A 6,675-nucleotide genomic window follows, 5' to 3' on the forward strand; every position below is an offset into this window, starting at 1 on the left:
TAGAGACAGGGTTTCACCGTGTTAGCCAGGATGGTCTTGATCTCCTGACCTCGTGATCCGCCCGTCTCGGCCTCCCAAAGTGCTGGGATTACACCTTCACGAGTTTTTATGTGCACGTATGTAATATCCAAATGTACTCTTACCTTTCAAAAATGTCATTCACAACTGGGCGTGGTGGTGCGTGCCTGTAGTCCCAGCTACTGGAAGGCTGAGGCAGGAGGAATTTCAGCCCAGGAGTTTAAGGTTGTAGTGTGCGATTATCACATCTGTGAATAGACACTGCACTCTAACCTGGGCAATGAAGCAGGACCCTGTCCCTAAAAACTAAAAATTAAAATGATATTCACATATCACTTAGTAACCCTTTTTTCATTTTATATGCTGTCAGGAACCTCTTTTTTTTTTTTTTTTTTCTTTTTTTACAAATGAGTAAAGCTCTTCTATAAAAGAGATTTGAAGATTGGTCCAAATACGGTAAACAATGAGATGAAGATAAGTGATGTATCTAAAACCACTAACAACAACAGGTTAAAAGTAGAAAGATGGACAAAGGTATATCAGGAAAATGCTGATAAAAAGAAAGTTATATGGCATTGTTAATATCACATAAAATAAAAATAAAGGAAATTGCATTAAATAGGGGCAATGATGGTTATGATCAACCTTCCAGTACATCCCTACAAGTTTGTTTCTTACTCTCCTTATCTCGCCTAGTTCATCCACTTCTCCAAACATATCTTTATTGCTTAAATGCCTCTTATGTACATCTTTATATTCTGGAGAGATGGAATTAACCTTTCTCTAAAAGTTCCTTCTGCGTTTTCCTCTGACTTTTCCTCAAAATTTGGTTCACTATTTTCTGGCCTTCCTTCCATTGTTGGACAGGGTTTCATCTTATGTCTGTGGGGTTTCTCTTTCTTCCTTCCATTCCTTCTTTTTCCTTCCTTCCTTCTTTCCTTTCTTTTCCCTCTTTCCTTCTTTCCTTTCTTTTTTCCTGCTTATTCCCCTTTGAGTGCAATAACTTCTGGCATGGATCAGGTAAGTTTCTTTCTCCTCTTTGTCTAGTCTTGGATAGTGCTAAGAATAACAGGCCTGCAAAATTTCCACAAGTTGACTCCTCCCTTTGTTGGCCCCCAGCACCTTCGCCTACACTGCTGAAGGAAGCTAGTACCCAGGGGGGAACAAGAACCAGACTAGTAGGACTTCTGCACATGTCAACTCTTAAATTTCTATAGTTTCATGCCACCAAGTTTGTGGAAATTTATTATAGCGGTCACAGGAAACTAATATGTTATCTGTAATTAGGAGAAATTCTAATGGATTTTAATCTGAAAGGATGGCTTCAGTTTGGGAACTTCTAATTTGAAGTCCTTCGTGGCCATATTTAGCAAAGTCATTTGTCTTTTAACAGTAGTACTGTTTTCATACTATCTGTACACAAGAGAAACTTTTTGTTCTCTGTTGTAGAAATTTGGGGGAGGGGGCATGAATCTAGCTCATTCAATAGAAATTTCAAGTCTTCTGCCTTTAAATTGATGCACTCATCCCAATGCAGGGTCGTGTCCCTTGAGCTGATATACAGGTCAACTCCTGAACTTGTGGGACTTGTATGAGGAGGCCACCAGGAGCTCTGCCCACAGCTCAGAGGTATAACTTTATGTTCCCAGATCAGGGACTCCTAAACACTTTCCCTTACAGTCTGCCAACGACTATCGGAATCTTATGCTTGTTGGTTGACAGTGGGATATCCATTGGAACTTTCGATGGCACTTTATTCCTACCTAGAATCCTCTCAGTTGTGTTTGTTCCAAACCTTCAGGATCAACCTCTTTCACAGGCAACATAGTACCTTACATTCTAGATGAGATTTTAACATCTATAATCAGAGAATTGCTTGGTCTCACATTGACTAAAAGTATAAGGAGAACTTTGGGACAATAAAATATATCGATGTTTCAAACCGTGCAGAATGAGGACCAGTGATGTTTGGGGGAAAGTCAGATAGTCAATCAGATCTTATTTAAGCAGTATTCAATCTTTGCTATCTAGTAGATATTTGATAAACAAACATTTGTTATATGTATTACATACACATGGAGCTATCTATTTGTATCTATTGGTACCCCTCCCAAATTTCCTTTATAGGATCCTTCTTACTGCTGTGAATGTTGTCTGCTGAAAGAGATGTGTCTACAAAATGCTGCTCCCTTACCTCAAAATGGAATCAATCCTATGGTACAATTCATGCTCTAGGGCTCTCCATAGGATCAGGCTGCAACTTAACTCTAGATAAGACCAGACCACATCCTTTCTCAACCTCCTCCTGGGCTGTATCTTGCTTCCTTCACTGTGTTTCTTCTGAGAGCAATCTTCCAATAAACTATGCACTCAGATCCTGTTTCAGGATTCTGCCTCTAGGGAATCTGACCAAAGACACTGCATGAGTAAAAGTCAAAAATTATAAAATCTATCTATGTCCATGACTCGGAGACAATGCAAGCAAAGATACAGGAAGGGATGGCAGGAAATCAGAAAAAGGGCCAAGGTGAGTAAGATGCCTTACTTGAGTGAAAAAGAATAGGCACAGGCACCTTCAAACCAGCCTGCACTAACCAAGTGGATACGAATCCTTTTGCTCTTGCAGTTGGCAAGAACTGTTATTTTAGTGTCTGGACTTAGAGCAATTTGTATCAAAGCCTGGGTGTTCTTTGCCACTGGCATTACAGTTTCTGGGACCTGGAAATGACCACCATGACAAGGACCAGTGGAAAAAAAGGGATTTCAGGCAGAAGAGCTGCATAATCTTTGTGATAAGGCACGTGGGGTCCAACAGAAGCACTTCTGAAGCTACGATGACTACGGCAACCTCCTCTATGAGAAGCAACTGGACAATGATACTAGTGTATTACATATAGATGACTAGTTGTAGATTACATATTTATATACAATTATACTGTCATTCTTAATTCTTTTTTTTTTTTTTTTTTTTGAGACGGAGTCGTGCTCTGTCACCCAGGCTGGAGTGCAGTGGCCGGATCTCAGCTCACTGCAAGCTCCGCCTCCCAGGTTTATGCCATTCTCCTGCCTCAGCCTCCCGAGTAGCTGGGACTACAGGCGCCCGCCACCTCGCCCGGCTAGTTTTTTGTATTTTTTAGTAGAGACGGGGTTTCACCGTGCTAGCCAGGATGGTCTCGATCTCCTGACCTCGTGATCCGCCCGTCTTGGCCTCCCAAAGTGCTGGGATTACAGGCTTGAGCCACCGCGCCCGGCCCTTAATTCTTAATCAAGTCCCCATCACGAGACTTATTCTTGTCCTTGGAGGAACCAGGATACAGAGTATTCTGGTAATTTATTGTTGTGTAACAAACTGTCCCCAGTTGGCTCATGGCTTAAACAAGTACACTCATTTATTTTGCTTACGTATCTGCAGTTTGGGGTGGGTTCAGCAGGAACAGCACCCCCCTGCTTCATGATTGTATGAGGTCCCAACTGGGAAGACTTGAATGGCTGGGGGCTGGCTTCCTCACAGCCTGGTGGTCTCAGGGTAGCTGGACATCTTTTATGGAAGCTGGCTTTCCCAGAGTAAGTGTTCCAAGACACTTCAGGAGGAAGCTGCAAGACTTCTTATGACCTAGCACAAGGTCCCATTTCTGGGACCTCACAAATCCCAGTACATCACTTCCACTATAGTCTATCAGTCAAGCAAATCACTAAGGCCAGGCTAGATTAAAAAAGTAGGGTAGGGCTGGGGGTGGGGGTGGGGCCAAGGATTAGACCTGATCTCTCCATAGAAGGAATGTAAGAGAATTTGCAGCCATCTTTAATCTGTAACACAGACGTAGAATGTGTAGGGGAATCTTTGATAAACGCAGTAAAGGAAAAAGAAGATAGCAGGTAAGATTTTGTTTCTTTAATTGTTTTTAGAGACAGGGTCTTGATCTGTTGCCCAGACTAGAGTGCAATGGTCCAAACATAGCTTACTGCAGCCTCAAACTCCTGGGCTCAAGTGATCCTCCTGCCCCAGCCTCCCAAGTAGCTAGGACTACATGTGCACACGACCACATCTGACTAATTTTTAAAAAAACTTTTTGTAGAGACAAGGTCTCACTATGTTGCCCAGGCTGGTCTCAAACTCCTGGCCTCAGGTGATCCTCCCACTTTGGCCTCCCAAAGCACTGGGATTACAGGCATGAGCCACTGCACCCAGCGTGTTTGTTTTTCAAGGACAAAATAATTTCAGCATGTTCGAAAGCTATGGAAAAAGAACCAGAGAAGGGAGTAGATTAAGGAAGTGAGAAAGAATGTTTGCTGCAGCAAGATTCTAAGGCTTCAGAGTAGCAATATCTAGTCTAGGGATTGCTGTTCTTCAGATGCACACCTTTTCTGTTATCCCTGAATGTTGGTAAAATCATGTGAAACTTCACAGTCTGGGTTCAGTCTTGCTGTGGGGAGGGAAGGGAAAGAAAGGGCTGGTTCACTTCCAGCCTGGAAGAGTAGGGGGAGCAATGTCTCCTATAGCTAGGGCATGGCCTATGCCAGCCTCCCCCATCTGATGGGGTCCTGCCAGAGGGTAGGGCCATGTCTTCAATTTCTCTGCCTTACCCTACATGGCAAAAACATAATCTGCAAACCAGAATGTCAGTGCTAGGGCCTAGGCCAAACAATAGTTTTCCTGTAGGAATGGGGAGTATGTGTGGATGTATAGCAGGGGGTGAGGCTTTTGTGCAATTCAGCTTCACCAGGTTTGAAGAAGATGCAGTAAGGACAGTCAGGACTTGAGTATGAGAGTGAGACCTGGGTATGAGTGTGGAAGTCCACCTTAGAACCTTAGAATTCAATGCTCTGAGGTAAAGCTGAGAGGCTCCACAGGTCTACGAGGCTTTTTCTTTGTTTCTCAGGGACTGTAAGGTGCTCAAATTCTGAGGTAGGTGCCATAGGAATATTCCTCATAGCACAAGCGTTATGTCAGACAATGCTCTGCTTATCTATTAGTGAGTAAGAAACCTCTCTAAAACTTAGAGGCTTAAAATAACATAAATCATAATTTATGAAAAATTATAAATAATTCATCATTTAAGGGTTAAATGATAAATGAGTTATTTCTCATTTTGGATAAGTCACACTTAGGAAAGACCTGTTACTGTTGTGGGTAACATGGAATGGCCCAGATGGTTGGAATAACCCAACCCAGACAGCTTCTTCACTCAATGACTGATCCCTTAGCTAGGATGGCTCCACCAGCCTAGTGGCCCAGCTCTCCCTCTCCAAGTCCAAGTGGTCTCTGCACGTGGTTTCTCTACAGCAGGGTGGCTAAAGGGCAGCAGCTCATGACCACTAACAGCTCAAAATCAACGATGCCAGGTCTTTTTTTTTTTTGAGATGGAGTCTCGCTCTGTCCCCCAGGCTGGAGTGCAGTGGCGTGATCTCGGCTCACCGCAACCTCTACCTCCCGGATTCAAGCAACTCTCCTAAGTAGCTGGGATTACAGGTGCGTGCCACTACGCCCGGCTAATTTTGTATTTTTAGTAGAGACAGGATTTCGCCATGTTGGTCAGGGTGGTCTCGAACTCCTGACCTTGTGATCTGCCCACCTCAGCCTCCCAAGGTGCTGGGATTACAGACGTGAGCCACCGTGCCCAGCCAAGTTTGCCAGATCTTTTTTAAGCTGAGAGTTAGAACCAAGACATTGCCACTCCTACCACCTTCTTCTGTTGGTGAAGCTGAATCACGGTTTCTCATGGTCTTAATCATGACCCAGTCCAGATTCCAGGGTCAAAGACCATAAAAGGCTACATTGATGGAAGACATGTCTCATTGAGGGACGCCAGAGTAACAACTACCAGACAAGAAGGGGCAGGTCTATGGGAGCCCCAGTTCCTAATTCTATGTTGCCCTCTCTTCAGAGAAGATGGTTGGAGGGCAAATTGTGGGGAGAAAGGTAACTCCAAACTTTTACAGAATTAAAGGTAGGGGGTCTGGTCAGCTACAGTCCGTCTGTTATCAAGAGGCCTGGCTGTGTGTCTTCAGTCTATTAGGCATTTACTGAGCACAGCCTACATACCAGGTTCTTCATTTTCTGACACAGGGTCTTGTTTTGTTGCCCAGGCTGGAGTGCAGTGCTGCGACTGCAGCTCACTGCAGCCTTGACCTCTCCAAGCTCAAGCGATCCTCCTGCCTCAGCCTCTCGAGTAGCTGGGGCTACAGGCGCGCACCACCACGCTCGGATAATTTTTCTGTTTTTGGTAGAGACAGGGTCTCACCCTGTTGGCCAGGCTGGTCTCGGATCCCAGAGCTCAAGTGATCCGCCTGCCTCAGTTTCCCAAAGTGCTGGGATTACAGGCGTAAGCCTCCGCGCCCGGCCTATGCCCAGTTCTACATGTGTTCTTTCTTTACTCCTGTGTTACAGAGGCTCGAATGAGGCCTGACTTCTACAGTACCGCAGCCAGCACCACACCGCGACGTAGCCTCCTGTGCTCTTTCTGTCCGGCAGCTGCAGTTGGGGTAAAGCGCCGGGTCTCTTGGAGGGCAACACTCAACGCGGTCGGCTCCTAGGCATCCAGTGGGGCTGCAACCCCGCCGCCGGGGGCGACAGGCGAAGGTGAAAACCTAGAGCTAGGACAGCGCAGCCGGGTTTCGGCTGGTTCTAGAGTCCACGTCAGAAAACCGCCCCCGGCG

General features: G+C 45.1%; 1 pseudogene; it reads right to left on the reverse strand.

Annotated features, from left to right (window-relative positions):
• The window catches only part of LOC105536203, a 22,193-nt pseudogene extending 20,441 nt beyond the window's left edge, over positions 1–1,752 (reverse strand).
• Positions 1,753–6,675: the final 4,923 nt, after the last annotated feature.

The sequence above is a fragment of the Mandrillus leucophaeus genome, unplaced genomic scaffold (assembly GCF_000951045.1).
Source record: "Mandrillus leucophaeus isolate KB7577 unplaced genomic scaffold, Mleu.le_1.0 Scaffold101, whole genome shotgun sequence".
Lineage (NCBI taxonomy): Eukaryota > Metazoa > Chordata > Mammalia > Primates > Cercopithecidae > Mandrillus > Mandrillus leucophaeus.